Source organism: Lontra canadensis, unplaced genomic scaffold, assembly GCF_010015895.1.
Source record: "Lontra canadensis isolate GAN:19392208 unplaced genomic scaffold, GSC_riverotter_1.0 scaffold14, whole genome shotgun sequence".
Classification (NCBI taxonomy): domain Eukaryota; kingdom Metazoa; phylum Chordata; class Mammalia; order Carnivora; family Mustelidae; genus Lontra; species Lontra canadensis.
This window is the reverse complement of record NW_022631008.1, coordinates 27662350-27677445: the sequence shown is the minus strand read 5'-3', so window position 1 is coordinate 27677445 and position 15096 is coordinate 27662350. Positions and strand designations below refer to the sequence as shown.

Here is a 15096-nt window from a genome sequence, read left to right as displayed (position 1 = left end):
GATGTCCTGGCGCGTGAAGGAGAGGTCGGCATTCCGGTGACTCGGGCCCTTTGGGCACAGACAGTGTCCTGGGAGAGGCTGATGACACTTCATGGAGCCACAGGAGTGATCTGTGAGGAATCAGAATGTGGCTGCCCCAAACCCACCTGTTCCTGATTCCTTCGGAGCTCTCTGATCACATCAGGCCATGAGGACTGTGCCCAAAATGCCAGGGATTTCTGGACAGTCTTCTTGTGGCTCTGAGGAAGCAGTGGAGCTAAATATAACACCCCTTCCGCTGAGATCCGTGTGCTGTTCTCCTGGTTATATCATCAGCCTACAGCTTCTGAGAAATCTGTGCTTCGAATATTAGTATTTATGTGACAATAAGCTTAGTAGATGCAAAAATGCTGTCCGACAGGAGTGCTGTAGTTTTAGTAGCCCCTGAAACTGGCTCTTCAATGGTGTGATTCATACTGAGATTTTTAACCCAAGAGTTACACTAAAAGCTCCTTTTTTTTCTGAGAGTAAACAGTCCTCCATCCCCACCTTCCAACAGATACATTAACAATGTGACTATCATACAAATGGTGTGGTTCCCTTTGAGAACTCTAGGTGGTAGATTCTTTCTTGAGTTGAAACCAAATAAAGATCAGGCAGAAATGCAGCTTTCTCCCTTCTTTCTTTTTTTGTTGTCTTCTACTTTTTGTCAAAATAATTCATTTTGTTTGTCTACTCAGTTAAACTCATTAAATGTTATTACTAATCCATGGGGACTAGTTTGGTAGTGTCGCTGGACGCCAGTAATGGCAGATTGGCTGTCTCCTGGCCAGCCAGGAAGTCACTGGATGTCATGTGTGCCTGGGATGGAAAGACCAGCCATAACCCCAGGAGAACCTCCAGACTCCTGCGTGGCCCCTCTCTTTACTACACACATGCCTAGGAAGCCTGCTACTACATGGCCAGTTAATGGTCTAGATATTATCTACTCATCTGAACTATATGAAATTGATGTTTCCTTTTTTCAGATCAAAGATGGTCAGGTGTCAGAACTTCCTCCTAGTAATTAATAGTAGAATGTCAATTCTTATAAACATTGGCATAATCCCCATTTTACGGGGAAGAAACCAGAATAATTTTAGCTACCTACTCAAAATATAAATTCTAACCCTCAGTCATAGCTTTCTACCTTTCTGACACCCGAAGGCAATGAGAAAGGAAGCAAAGAGGAGAGAATTAGAAGGGAACCCATTTCAGAACTGAAGGAGTGGAATTGAAGCCATTAAAAGAAAAATCACTCTTGTCACTCTCCTCCGTGCCCAAATAATGAACTGCCTGGCCAGGGCCTCTCTGGAGACAGTTGGCTGGGCAGGTGGCAGGCTGCTCCAGTGGGGACCACAGCAGCCTTAAGTGAGAGACAGAACCCTGGCAGGGCTGTGGGAATGAGGCCAAGTCATGGAGAGATGGGCTCTGTGTGGCCTCCCCAAAATCCTACCCAAACTCCGTTTGTATTTACATCATAGCATCATCTTGATTTCCTCCCAACATCACGTCATCGTCTCCCACACATACTCCATCTTGCCAGAACCCCACGTTATTAGAGCTTAATGATTTAAACTAAACAAATTGCCTCCACCCTCAGTACGTTACGGAGGTTGAATAACAGGGCAGATTTCAGGTCCCCAGTGGACTCTGTAAACTTGTGCCACCTTGAAGATATTTTTAAACCTAAAAGAACAACAGCCACATGGTAATCGGTACTTTGCCCCAGGGATATTTCAGTTTCAAAATAGGAGGATTATGGGAATGGACAAACGGAGGGAGGTCATCTGGCCAAGCCGCGCACTTTCTCCACTTGTCCACCCAGAATGGGGGAGGGAGGGATGGTGGAAGCCATTCTTGGCATCAGGAGGAGAGAGGAACCTAAGTGAGGGTGCAGACAGCCACCATTATACAACCTCCCCGAATGAGAGCGGACAGACCAGTAGGAAGGTGGAGAGCAAGCTCACGCCGGAAGGCACACAGCTGCTTTCACTTCTCGAGAAGTTCCTCATCTCACTTTCTATTCATCGTCATTTGGAAATATCTATGAAAAGCCAGGTCGCACCTAGCGTTGTACTTATGTTGGACTCCGTACACCAAGAATCACAGACGTGGGCGCCCGCGTACAGGCTCACACGGAGAAGAACCATGCTTCCGTACGAGAGCTCAGCCTTCAGCCTTCTCTCCTGAAGCCTCGCCTTAGAGGTTTTCTCATTCCTGGCGGGGAACAGCACATTCGGAGCACGCTGTCTGGCTGGGTGCTTCGGGGCTTTGTGCGGGAGATGGGGATGATAACTGTGCTGACTTCAAGCACCCCTCCAAAGGAGGGGGAATTTGCATGAAGAACACAAGCCCAGCCTCGTCTGGCAGTCAGGGCTGACAGAAAAGGAAGAAGAGGAAATGACAGTGAATTTTCCCAGATCCTCAGACTGGCTGGCTTTGACCAGGGATCAGCACCCCAAGCATAGTTACTCCAGCAGCAGGCTTGTGCCATTTCCTGTCACTCCTCTCCAGTGAGCTTTCCTGTGGCTGGAACCACAGGCCGGGGAGGGACCCAGCCGCAGAGAGAGATCTGAGTTGATATGGTAGGTCTGAGTTGATTAGGTCCCAGGCCCTTGCTGTGGAGGAAGGCCCCCACATTGCCTCTAGGACTGTAACAAATACAGATTCCTGGCACTGCCGCAGCCCTGCTGGGACACTTACCCTTTGGCTCACATAAGCATGCTTCTTCCGCATGTATGCCTAGGAGTGGAATTGCGACTCGGAGGAGAGATGTATCTTCACGTTCACTAAATAATGTAAAGTTGTTTTTACAAAGTAATCATAACATAGTAATAACATAACAAAGTAATCATAACAATTTGCATCCCACCAGCAGTGTTTGGGAATTCTGTTGGTCTGCATTTTTTTTTTTTAAGATTTTATTTTTTTTTATTTGACAGAGAGAGAGAGAGAGAGAGTGGGAGGGGCAGAGGGAGAAGCAGACTCCCCTCCGGGCAGGGAGACCAATGCAGGGCTCGATCCCAGGACCCTGGGATCATAACCTGAGCCAGAAGCAGATGCTTAACTGACTGAGCCACCCAGGCGCCATTTTTATCAGTACTTTGTATCAGCAGACTGAAAATCCTACCAGTAGTGTCACTTCTTTTTGCTGGAATTACAATAGAGAAAGGAGGGGGGAGAGTTTGGGGTAGGTTTGGTTTGGCTTGTGAATAAATGATATTTTGTTACCTGACCTAAATAAGAAAGCAAAAGTGCTCTGGTACCAAAAAAGTGATAAATTTTGTTTGTTTGTTTGTTCTGCCATGGGAAACAGAGCCAAAAGTAAAAAAGAGGAATTTAGTTGAGGCATCATCTTAAGCTAAAGGAGAGTCAGATGTTTGAAAAAATAATGCAAAAAATGGAAAGGAAGATTAACCAGCCAGCATGTTAAGACAGACACAGATTTAAAACAGTTAAGATATGGGTTAAGAAAAACAAACTTAGGAAACAGTTTAGTGGGTTTTGGAAGGCAGGAGTTGGTACAAATAATCAATTCTCTATAAGAGATACAGAGATCTACCAATTTTTAGCAACATTTTCATTTTAGCAATGGAACCTATGTAGAACATGCAAATCTTAAGAGAAAAGCACAATGTGTAGGAAATAAAGAGGGGACTGAGTGGGGAGTGCATCCAGGGAATGTATGTCCAGATTAAAGATGAACCCTGGGGGCACCTGGGTGGCTCAGTGGGTTAAAGCCTCTGCCTTCCACTCAGGTCATGACCCAGGGTCCTGGGAACGACCCCCGAATCAGGCTGTCTGTCAGCAGGGAGCCTGCTTCCCCACCCCCCCACCCAGCCTGCCTCTCTACCTACTTGTGATCTCTGTCTGTCAAATAAATAAATAATAAAAAATCTTTTTAAAAAATAAAAATAAAAATAAATAAAGATGAACCCTGGCAGAAACCAAGGGTGTGTATGCTGGCTAGCCACAGAACCTTTCTTCCACCTCCTGGACTGATGATCAGATCAGCCTTTGTCAAAAATAATTATGACAGAGCTGTTGCCCGGGCTCATTCCAAGTATGGACCATTATTACTCACCCAGTCAGTTGGGGTGTATTGAACCAGAACTGGGGCAGAGTATGAAGCCATACTTGGGTCATTGTCACCTGGAGTATATAAGGCCGCCCCATAGGAGCTCAGCATGAGCCCCAGGAGCAGGCCAGTTCTGCCTAGTGCTGGGCCGGATTGCTGCTCAGAGCTGCTGAGCGATGACTCTTGTTGGTGGATGGTCAGAGTTTCCATCCTCTGACCATGGTGAGCTTGTAGATGTGAGCAGAACTATCGTAGCTAAAATATAAGGCATCTTCTGACATTAGCCTGAAGAATGTGTTAGATTACATAGTCCACACAAAGCTGAGGTGTAACCACCATTTCTGCCAAAAGACATTCCTCTTTGGCTTGATGGAGTAAACTGCCCGTGGGTGGAGGGGAAGGGTGGTGAGCACTTTTTGACCTTATACTCACCTGCACCTCTACCCCTATCTCCTTCTTCGGGCTCCTCAGTCCATTGTTGCAGATTAGCTGTTACATGCCCTTTTTAGTGAACAATTGTTATCTTTTTCCAGATGTCATACATTGCCGATGTGTAGCTATCTCCACTGTTGTCTGTCCTTGTCATGTTTAGGCAGCCATCCACGCAGCTGCACATCTCCCACTCCTACCAGCCCCCAAAGATTCTGGGCTGCTTTTGTGACAGGGCTCTCCGGAAATGTAACTTACACAGTCCCGTAGTCAACTGCCTGAGCGGCAGCCTGGTTTTAGATCTGTATTCTCACTTGCAACAGATGCTACAGTGCTGCCACCATTGGGGATGAAATACGAGGTATGAATTAGGCATAGACAGGTAGCTAGAATGGATGGAGCTGTTTGTCCACTGAAGAAGTCACAACTTACCCCGAAGCCTCCGTTCACCCGTGTGCAGTCTCATCCCACTCTTGGCTTCACTCTGGCCTCCCCATGCTTCTCCTCTCCCTACCCCATTTCAGTTTGTGTCTATCAGGACCCAGTTCCACTCCCACTTAATACTGAGTAAGTATCAGATAGAAAATGTGCAGATACTTTAGCCTATGAGCACGTGGTTAAGATTACGTCTTAGATTTAGCCACTTGTGGGTTGGAATCCAGCTCAGCCTCGCTGTGGGGCTTTAGGCAAGTCACTTGCCCTCCCTATACTCGTTCCCCCATCTGTAAAATGCACCGATGATAACAGTACCCCGTTCACAAGGCTGTTGGCGCTGTGGGTGGATGAAAGGAGAGTGTTTGCTTGTCGTACACGGCACTGGCTGCAGGTACGGGAGTGGGCGCTCAGTAACATGGATGCATAGCTGTTTAGGATCTGGCTTCATCTCCAGCCACCTTCCCAGCTGCATATACCCATCCCATTAAACCGTAAGCTCCTTTTGAGCAGGAGCCGGGCCCCTTCCGTCTGAGAACCTTGCAAGCTGCCTGGCACGTGTTTCAGTGCTCTGTAACCACAAGAACAAACGCAGAAAGCCCCACGGCACTGTGCCCAGCCACACGTCTGTCCTCTCGTGTATGCTTCCGCCCCCTCCTCACCTGGGCCAGGTACATCACGGCGGCTGGCCTGGATGAATTCAGACCCCTCAGTGCTCCCTCCTCAACCCGGGTCCAAATTTGAGGGGCTCCCTCCTAAGTACATATAAGCTCCTCCCAGTCTGGCCCTTGGTTATTACTTGACTCCATACCCACAACCCTTTGCACAGCACCTGTCACAGAGAGAAGATCAAAATATGTTTACTGAATGGAGGTTAGAGGTGGGCCTGGATGTAAAGAAAGAGGTAAGAATGCAAGGAAAATGAAATTGTTATAAATGGGTGATTTGTTACTATGATGATTGCTGAGTAACTTTTATTGGGGGGGGGTGTTTCTTTGTCCTTCTCATTGTTTTCTGTACAACTCAGGAGAACAGCTGTACCTGGCAATGCTAGGAAAGAGGCTCCCGGTGAGGAGGGGGAGGTGGGTCAGGACCCCAGCAGGTCTCGAGTACCTGAGCTATGTGCCCTGGGGTAAGTTGTTCTTCACTTTAGCAGCTAAGAGAAGTGGAGGGCATGGTCAGGTCTTCTGAAAACCGCAGTAAGAAAGGACATTTTAGGCCACGGTGCAAAAAATAAAATAAATGCCGTAGGGCATAGCAGTGCCTAGCTCCTGTCACGTCATTAAAACTCCCATAATACTCATGGTCCAGGCTCTGGCCATGGTAGAGGGACACCTGAGCGTTGCTAGCCAAACTGGACAGCTGGGTCACATTACTCCGTGGGTCCTCGTGATTCGTAACAAGCATCTGGGGCTGTGGGGAGTGGAGAGTTCTGTGCCTGTTTATAGACTCAGTTCTGCTTGAGTGTGTACAGGAAGGCTCTGGGCTCCTTCAGGAGTGTTCGGCTTGCTATGAATGCTTAGTCCTCCTGGTTGAAGCTTGTTACTTGACGGAGAAGGAAACCAGGCTCCACAGAGTCAAGTGATATGTTCTGGGCCACATGACAACCCCCAGCTTTGTCCCAGGCTATGCTACTGCTCGCAGAGCTTCTCCAATCCAGGAGCCCGGTACCCCAGCACTGAAATGTCCTGGAGACCTAGGAGCCAGTCCTACGCTGAAGACCTGTAAAGAGAAGAACACTTAAAGAGGACTTTCAGCCCTAGTGCAAAAACTGACATAATGGTAGGACACAGCAGTGCCCAGCTCCTGTCACACCATTAAATCTCTCATTCTTTGATCTTTTCAAAAAATATGGAGAAAATGGCCAGGAGCAGAGCATGCTTCTCAAAAGGGAACCCTGGAGGAGTAGAAAGAGGATGTGACTGCCTTAGACACAGATCCTGGTCCCACTGACTGGGTGACACTGGACAAGTTAACTTAAAGTCTGTGAGCCCAAGATTCCTTAACGGTGGAATACCCTTTCGAGGTTGTTCTGAAGATTAAAATGAAATAGCACATGTGAAGTGCCAGGCACAAAATAAGTTCTCAGTAAATGGTAGCTACTGTTAACTATTTGTTATTGTTGTCCTGCTGGCCGGCCTCAGTACAAGTTGAACTGTCAGTATCAGACAAGGTCAGAAGCTCTTATTGGTTTTAGAGGCTATAGGGGAAGAAACCAAGTAAGTGACCAGTAGAGCCACCTTTGACCTCTATGCTGGATACCCTTCCTTCTTGTGGTAGAGTATAGGCTGCCTGTTATAACAAAAGATCCCTCTCGCTCCTCCTCACAAAAATCCAGTGGCTCCCACAAGACAGACGTTCATGCCTCTCTTGTGTTGGCTCAGAGATCCCACCTCTAAGGCAGATGGGCAGCCGTGCTCCGCAAGACCGTCTAACACCCAGGGTCCTCTGTCCTGCCATTCTGCCAGTCCCTGCTGGGTTGCCATCCTCTGCCTGGCTGAAGCCAACTCACCAGAACTACATCCACTGTCCAGCCCATAGGAAGCGGGAAGGAGGATGGAGAGCAACCCACTGTCTTTTGAAGACACGGGCTGGATAGAACACGTCCACTCTCAGCTGGATGGCCAGGATCAGACATGGCCACACCGAGCTGCAAGGGAGACTAAAAGTGGAATCTTGGGGTACATAGCCATTGGCCTCGCTGTGGAGGAGGGGGAGGGTCTGGGGGTGCAGGGAGGGGTCTGCCCCGCCCTGTACCTCATCCTCCTGCTACCCATTCTCAGTGACCTGGATTTGCGCCTTGGGGTTGCAAGGCTGTGTCCCTTGTCCTTTGGGCCAAGGACCAGCCCTATCTGATACCACAACCCGCAAGGGGACAGCCTGCTGTGCAGTCTTCTTTAAGAAGATAAACCCCAAGTTCAATGACCGTGCAAGACACTCGAAAATTCCCACTCTGCCGCATTCACATGCCAGGTGAAAAGTCACTATTGAATTGCTTTTCCGTAAATTTTATAAGCAGCAGTGTTTACAAAATGTATGCTGCTATATAAACCACATCTTTCCTTTTCAGATTTGTTAACAGGAACCTGACAGGATTTCTATCTGGTGCCAAGTAGGTCATCAACGAGTGGCCCAGCAACACGTGTTCCTCCCACACAGAGTGGCCACAGTTTGTCATTTTTACGTGCTGTTGGGGAAAGCATCACGGACTGCTTTCAGCGGGCCCCACGTTCTCTTCCTCTTACTTATCGTTAATTTCCTCGGGTCTCTGCGGGCTCTCAGCTCGCGATCGTGAGTGCGGGCCTCTTGTGAAAGCCTTCATCACACAGCCACCACGGAGTCAGCCGACCTGGGCTCACCGTGGATAAACAAAGTAAGGTCGAGGGAAGGCAGAGACAGTCATCACTCCCTTCAGGCGCGGAAGTGGTAGGAGGAGGCTGGCGAGAGTCCCCGGCCTCTGTGTTTCCTTTGTTCCCCTCATCACTGTCACTGTTGTTCCTTGTCCCAGTAAAGGCCATAGAGTTAGGGGCGTGTTTTCTGAAGGCCTACTTTATCAGCATTCACACCAAAACAGCTGCTAAGAGGCTTTGAAATTCAAAACCAGTGCAAGGGAGGCAGAAGTTAAGGACGGGAGTGTTGCTGATTCCTTGACAAAGTGCCAACAGAAAGATCAAGGGAAGGGGGGGAGGGGGGCGGGCCTTCATGTCAGTCTTCAAAGAAAAGACATCTGCCTCGGCGCCAAAAACACAATGCAAGTGGCTTCACAACCAAATTCTCAGGGCGGTGGATTTTGATGCGCTCTGACTTCATGACCAGATAAGTCACCAGTGGAAAAGGGGTCTCATGGGGACAGGAACACAAACATGAGCTCGAGGGCAAAAAGAAGAAAAGTAAAATTTCCTTATTCAAAATCCATTCTGTTTCTTTAAAGGAGTAGATCTTCTTGACTGGAACTGATGAATTAAAGGGAAAAAGAATTCAGTGTTTTCTGAAAGGATGAGGCCACATTTGCAGAATCATCTGGCGAGGAACCTCCATAGAGAATAGAAAGATTGGCAGAGGGTGTTTGTTTGGCGTTGGAGAGTGAACCTCCTCAGCGTTCATTCTCCACACTGGCGGGCAGGGGGCATTGATGACGCCTGTTCACCCAGCTGCTCTGTGCTAACGTGCTTTCTTGTGGCCCCGCCAGGTGACACCCCTATCCTTGGGCCCTTGGCCAGTTAAGCATAGAAAGGCAGTCTCTACCACTGTGGTCCAGATGTGACACTGACTCTCTTCCAGTTCGTGAAAGGAAGCCTACAGTTTTATTTTTATTTCCCTCTGGTTGTTTTTACACAACACGGCCAAAGGATGTAGAAAGATGTTTGAACAAACATCAACATTAGGAAGAAGCGTCTTTATTGTATCTTTTTTATGTTTCTGAAAAATTTTAGGTCGCATAAACCAATGTTGATTACTATTCTGTGCCCTGCTTGGAATGCACCAGATGCTAAGGACTGGGGAATTCTAAGCAAAGTCAAAAGTCACCTCATCAAAATGCCAGGCTGAATGCCCCAACAGGAAAGGGTGAGGGCCACAAGAGGAGAAGTGAGAGAAGGGGATAGAATTTTTCTGCCTGGTGCCCTGAGCAAGTCCTCTTGTCTCCACCAACAGCAAGCATCCAAAGAACAAAAGTGTTTTTGCTTCATTCTCCCCGGCTCCTTAGGGCCATGCCAGTGCGTGGTCTCCAGGCCCTTGCTCACAGAAAGGTCTTGCAGATTCCTTAATAACCTGAACTCCTTGGTTATATTCCAACATTGACTTGTCCAGAGTACTGTCATTCCGACTTTATTGGGTTTCCCCAGGTACGTTGGAGCTTGGGACCCAAAGGTTTTCAAGAACCCACTAGTCCAGCCACCTGACTTCTGGTTCTGATATCACAGATTCTACCACTTGCCACCTACATGGTCCTCTGAGCTGTTGTGTGTCATGGCTTTGCTTAATCTGTCTCTTAATTATATTTTTGTGGCCACCCATCTGGGTGCATTCGCCACCCCTCCCAGCGCTGCTCCCTCACTGCACACTTCCCAGCACAGATGTTAGAAAGACTCAGAAACCTCTCTGCCCTAGGGGCACCTGGGTGGCTCAGTCGGTTTAGCAGCCAACTCCTGATTTTGGCTCAGGTCGTGATCTCAGGGCCCTGGCATCAGGTTCCACACTCAGTGGGTAGTCTGTGTGAGGATACTTTCTCTCTCTCTTTCTTTCTCAAATAAATTAATTAACAAGAAAAAAGAAAAAGGAATCTCTCTGTCCTTCAGGACCTTTCACCTTTCAAACCTTCCAGGAGGAGAGGTTGCTTCTTAACAGACTTTAGAATCAGTCACTCTCTCTCCCTCTCTTAATTTTTAGAATCAGTCACTTTCTTTCATTCTCTTAATTTTTCAGTTCATAAAGCATACTTCATCAATGTATGGTTATATACTTCTGTATAAATTAAATCAGCAACTGATAAAATTAAAGGGATTATTCCTATTTTAAAACAATGATTTATTCTCATAAAAACTCTGCTTTCTCAGTTTAGAAAATCTGAGGGAAAAAAACAAAAGAAAGAATAGTCACCCATAGTGTTATCCACCCCAACACCACCAGCAAGCATCTTGGTATCTTTCCTTCCAGACGGTTTTTTAGGCATTTGTCATAAAGTCACAATCATGTGATCCTTCTTAATAGAATATGAGCATTTTTCTGTATTACTGATTATTTTCTGTAAACTTAAGTTTTAATTTCTGTTTTATTTTACATGATGGGCATGCCTTACCTTTTATTTAGCCATCATCTTCTCATTAAAAAATTAGCTGGTTTTCTAACTTTCAAATTAAAAATAACATGTCACAGGACCTCTTCATATGTCATTTTTCAAAAAGTGTCTCTTTAGCACAGATTCACAAAGAACAGGCCCATTTTTTAAGTTTTCTTAGATATATAGATATATATCTATATATAGGTATATAGATATATATCTATACATATATATATATATGACGCGGTCAGATTGGTCTATGAAAAGGTTACACCCTAATTCCTGGTCTTCTATCAGCAATATATGGGAATGGGCATTTAGGGGACCTCCGTCACTATCGGGCAGACTTCCTTTTGAAATTTTGTTAATTGAGAAGTGAAAGTCTCTCATTCATCTACATTGTATTTCTTTCATTACTACTGAAGATAACATTTTCCCATAAGTTTCACAAGCCCTTTTTCCTTTCTTTGAATTGCCAATTAACATGCTTTCCCATGTACCTAATCATAGGGTTTTTTTAATCTATATAAATTCCTTACATATTAAAATATGAACCCAAGAGAATTAAAAACATATGTCCACACAAAAGCTTATGCGTGAGTGTTCATAGCCTCATTATTCATATAGCCAGGAGGTGGCAACAAGCCAAATGTCGATCCACTGATGACTGGTAAACTAGTCCATCCGTACAATGGAGTATTTTCACCCATAAAAAGGAATGAAGCACTGATTCATGCTACAAAAGGAATGAACCTTGAAAACGGTGTGCCAGCTGAAAGAAGTCAGTCACGAAAGGCCACATGTTATATGATTGCCTCCATACAAAATGTCCAAGTAGGCAAGTCCATAAAGATGTAAAACCACTGGTTACCAGGAGTCGGGCTGAGAAGGGAATGAGTACAGGTTCCTTTTGGGGTAATGAAAATGTCCTAGGATTAGATAGTGACAATATCTAATGTGACCATTAGATAGTGACAATGGTTTCTTTGTATATTAAGTATACATATTAATATCTATTAATACTTTATATATGTAATATGTACATATATATTAAAAATATATTTTAAACCACTGAACTATAAACTTTAAGAGGGTGAATTTTGTGGTATGGGAATTGTAGATCAATAAAAATAAGATAAAAGTTTAAACCAGTAACCACAAAGGAACCTTCTTTCCTCCCAAAAGAGGTGGGAGAAGGCCTGAAAAACTTTATAATCTTTGCGCTAATTCTTTCTGAACCCTTTGGCATAGACAGTTAAAACGTATCCTTGTTTTTTATCAGCATTTCCCTCTTGTCTTAACCCTGAGATCCGAAGTGAGCATAGGAAGAAAAAGTTCTCCCCTCCTTTTGGAGCTTTTCCACAATCTGGTGTTAAAACCTCATTTGGCCATTTGGGTTTGGGGATGGTTCCAGCTCTTCCTTGGCTGCAGTGTTAAATCTCACCATCGGGGTCTAATGCTTCCATTTCTTTTTTTATTAAGTACTTTTGACTCTCTGGGCATCCGGGAATGGAAGGTTTTAGAGAAGGGAAAGGAGAACTTGCTGCAGGCAGTGAACCGCTGCTTCTCGGCATGGGGGTCATTTGAACAAGACAAACCAGGTGGGGGAGCCAAAAAATCTTCTAGGTACAAGGAATGTGGTTTTTATTTTTTTTTTCTTAAAGTGGTATGACATTTGTGAGAGTGATTTATATGAGTTCATACAAATATGAGCTGTGTGCCATGGAACAAGATCCATGGTCCTCGCCCTCCAGAGGACCTAGCAGAGTCACACACAAATGGTCATCCAACACCACGTCTTGTTATTTTCAAAGGAAAACTTTGATTTGCTTTTTAAATAGGCTCCGTTCTCCCACTGTTGCATGTGGCTGCTGTCTGCACTGTATGCGTTCCTGTGTCAAAATCAGTCTTTTCACCGCAAAGATGTGACATTTTATTGTTGGGGGTGGGGTGCTCTCCCTCATGGGACTCCACCAAGAGTAGAAATCTGTTATTTTGTGCTTGAAGGAGGCCTTGTTTGTGCTCTGTTTATACGGTAAATATGTTCCAGAAAGTTTTGCCTGTAAAGCAAATCCTGTTTTAAATGCAGTTGGCAAGCTCACTATACCAAGGAAACCAGTGCTCACTCCTTTGTGGTATACATCAACACTCACCACATCTAGGAAATAGCAGGAAACTAGGGGGAATGTCAGTGCTGTTAGCCCAAATGTTCATTAAGACCCTACACCACATGGAAGAAGCCAGGGACTCACCACGCCTGGCATGGTCCCAACACCCTCACAGAGCCCATGGTCTGGGTGTGGGCAGGGTGTGAATGTGGGGGTGGGGGGTGAGGCCCAGTCCCTGATGTCAGGGCCCCCATTAGTCATACACATGAAGCTGGGCTCTAGGGAACTAGGGGGCCATCCCCACAGGCCCCTCTGACCACATACCCACAGCCTTGCATGGACTGTCCAAGAGTCCATGGGGCAGGAAGCAACTCTGGTCCACAGGCTCCATGTGCCAGCCACGGAATCAGTCTGGCTGGCTTCACATCCTGTCTCCAATCCCTCACAGAGCTGGGGACAAAGTCTCAAACCTCTCTTCTCCTCTGTTGACAAATGAGGGGAAAGCATGATACTTCTAAGGACTGTCATGAGGGTCGAGTGACATAGGATGTTCCAGTACATAGCATAGTGCCCAGAGTACAGCGAGCCCTCATTTAATATTGGTCGTCACTACCAAGATTGGAGCCTTCCCCTTAGTGGTGCCCATTCCACCAAAGCAGTATTCACTTTCTCTTGCTGTGTAACAAATTACTACAAATATAGCAGCTTAAACAGACCCCGTTGATTAGCTTGCAGTTCTGAGCATCTGGGCATGGCGTGGCTGAGCTCTGGGCTCCCAAGACTGCTTTGGCCAACAGCATTCTCCTCTCAAACCTTGACCAGAAAGAATCCATTTCCAGGTTCTTGGCCCACTTCAGGTCCTTGTGGTTGTAGGACTGAGGTCCTCATTTCTTTGCTTTTTGCCAGCAGGTGGTTGTGCTCGGTCCCTAAAGGCCACCCACATTTCTGGCCACATAGCTCTCTCTATCTGCCAGGCCAGCAGGACAGAATGTCCCTAGGATGCCTCTTACACTTTGTATCTACTTCAGAGAGAGCCCAGTCGCTGTCAAGGGCTCACTTCATGAGGTTACTTCCACCTGGGATAATTTCTCTTTGTTGAAGTCAGCCATGCCTAATGAAATAGCCTAATCGAGGGAGTGATTATCCCGTCAGTCCTAGGGATGATACAGGGTTTGTCACAGCAAGGGCAGAAATCTAGGGCTTACCTTAGAGTTCTGCTTACCACACCACCTTTTCAGCAAGGCACAGATTTTTACTCCTTACTTCCATTTGGTAGCAAAGAAGCAGAGTCCTGTGTATTCTTTTTTTATAGCCAGTCTGGGACTACTGGCTGGACCCAACACCAATACTGTATGTGGTTCAGGCCTCGAGTATTGATGTGCCCAACATCCCATCCCAGCTGTGACCTTTTCCCGGCCTTGGGATCTTGGGGAGTGTATGCATTTCCAAGACGGTCCAGTGTGGTCCTGCTTTCTCTCTGGCCTCCCCAGCCAGCAGTGGCCCTTCTGTCCAGGGTATCCCCAGAAGACAGCACCAGCCCTACTCTCTTGTGGGGTGTCAGGACCCAATGTCTTCCAAAGAGGAAAGTCCCATCATAAGGAATTGAAAGTGCTGGGAAATTTGGGTGACAGGGTCCGTGTCCCAACGGCCCTTGCTTCCACCGTGGCACTCACATGTCTCAGAACATTCTGCTAACAGCACTTACACGGTGTGAATGAAAGTAAGCCTTCCCTAGGCTTTCAGAGGATTTGTTTGCTCGGTGGAGAATGTAGCTAGATACCTCTGGTGGATTCTTTTTTTTTTTTTTTTTTAAGATTTTATTTATTTATTTACTTGACAGAGAGAGAGAGAGATCACAAGTAGGCAGAGAGGCAGGCAGAGAGAGAGAGGGGGAAGCAGGCTCCCCTCTGAGCAGAGAGCCCAATGCGGGACTCGATCCCAGGACCCTGAGATCATGACCTGAGCCGAAGGCAGAGGCTTTAACCCACTGAGCCTCCCAGGCGCCCCTCTCTGGTGGATTCTTATGGCTGTTTCCAATCTGACAAGGATCAAGAACCCCCTACCATGGCTCTTCTGGCCAGAAGTCAAGTCATTTCTGATGTGTTGCTACCACGTCTCTCCCTCTTGCCTCATCTTACTACTGTTGACCAGAAAAGGGTGGTGGCTCATTAAACTACCAATACTTTCTGTGTTTGCAGAAGTGTATGAAACCGTGCCGTCGATATACAATTCAGCTTTAAGTTCTTTCT

At 46.4% G+C, this 15096-nt stretch overlaps 1 protein-coding gene across 9 annotated transcripts in view; it reads left to right on the top strand.

Moving 5' to 3' along the window:
• Positions 1-15096, top strand: part of FYN (FYN proto-oncogene, Src family tyrosine kinase) — a 210536-nt gene that overhangs the window by 133504 nt on the left and 61936 nt on the right. Inside the window, exon 1 of one of the 9 annotated variants that reach the window (XM_032858343.1) lies at positions 14460-14471. The exons of the other annotated variants lie outside the window; for them this stretch is intronic. The gene's annotated coding sequence lies outside the window, so the exon portion shown is untranslated. Of the gene's footprint in view, positions 1-14459; positions 14472-15096 lie in introns of those variants that run through there. 9 annotated transcript variants of the gene reach the window in all.